Source organism: Perkinsus marinus (assembly GCF_000006405.1).
Source record: "Perkinsus marinus ATCC 50983 genomic scaffold scf_1104296964806, whole genome shotgun sequence".
Classification (NCBI taxonomy): domain Eukaryota; phylum Perkinsozoa; order Perkinsida; family Perkinsidae; genus Perkinsus; species Perkinsus marinus.
The window spans coordinates 1-995 of record NW_003204563.1 but is presented as its reverse complement, the minus strand read 5'-3'; the positions used below and the strand labels follow the sequence as shown (position 1 = coordinate 995).

The 995-nt window shown below is 46.7% G+C and overlaps 2 non-coding genes across 2 annotated transcripts; both read left to right on the top strand.

The window, feature by feature from the left end:
• The first annotated feature begins 339 nt into the window (after window positions 1-339).
• On the top strand, window positions 340-412 carry Pmar_PMAR017837. The gene has a single exon. It is a non-coding gene; the product is annotated as a tRNA-Glu (tRNA).
• A 226-nt stretch (window positions 413-638) lies between these two features.
• Window positions 639-711, top strand: Pmar_PMAR017836. The gene has a single exon. It is a non-coding gene; the product is annotated as a tRNA-Ala (tRNA).
• Window positions 712-995: the final 284 nt, after the last annotated feature.

Below are 995 nucleotides of genomic sequence, written 5' to 3'. Positions count from 1 at the left end.
TGACTGATTGGGCTGGTCACAATGCTTGTAGACGCACCATATGATAGAGGGAAACTGTGTGTTATACCACCTCCATTTAGCACAACAGTTAGTGGTGACTGGTGATACCACAATTCATGGGAATATGAAAATGAATGAAGGATATAATCATCCTTCGAGATAAGTGTCACCAATGATAGAGGCGCGTCTCAATAATATACCAGATTCCTTTCGAACCTGGGAAATGTTCCTTAGTGCGGCCTTGTTGGTGATGCTGCAATCATCTCGGTTGCTACCTCAATCACGCAGGTGGACTGAACAGCACTTTTGTGAACTGTATATAATTTTATGTTTTCAGTTTCCGATGTAGTCTAGCTGGTTAGGATTCGTGGCTTTCACCCACGCGACCAGGGTTCGAGTCCCTGCATCGGAAAGTGTATATGAGATAAGATATTTGTTGGGCTCACATTGAGCGCAATGATTGAAGACTGAGCAGGAGTGTTAGAGGAGCATCGTAGTTCGAGATGCACGACCTGTTATTGGTTCCCCTCCTCCCTTGGACAATGTTCGTCACCCATTCGTGGACCACTTCAACATTGTTCGAGGGGCGAGGGTGCTCAGCCCATCTTTCCGGAATGGAAAGAATTTGAATATTGTGAGGGGGACTAGCTCAAATGGTAGAGCGCTCGCTTAGCAAGCGAGAGGCACCGGGATCGATGCCCGGGTTCTCCATTTTCGCTCGTATGTTGACGCGGTTCTGATGCCGACAACTATCATCCTGCTGAGTGTGGGGTTTTGTATGTAGCATCCCAATAAGGTGGAAAGACAGCATCATGAACCCTTACGGACTTGTTCGGGAGGGAGTGGTACAATCGTAAATTTGTTGCGTGGTGACTGATTGGGCTGGTCACAATGCTTGTAGACGCACCATATGATAGAGGGAAACTGTGTGTTATACCACCTCCATTTAGCACAACAGTTAGTGGTGACTGGTGATACCACAATTCATGGGAATA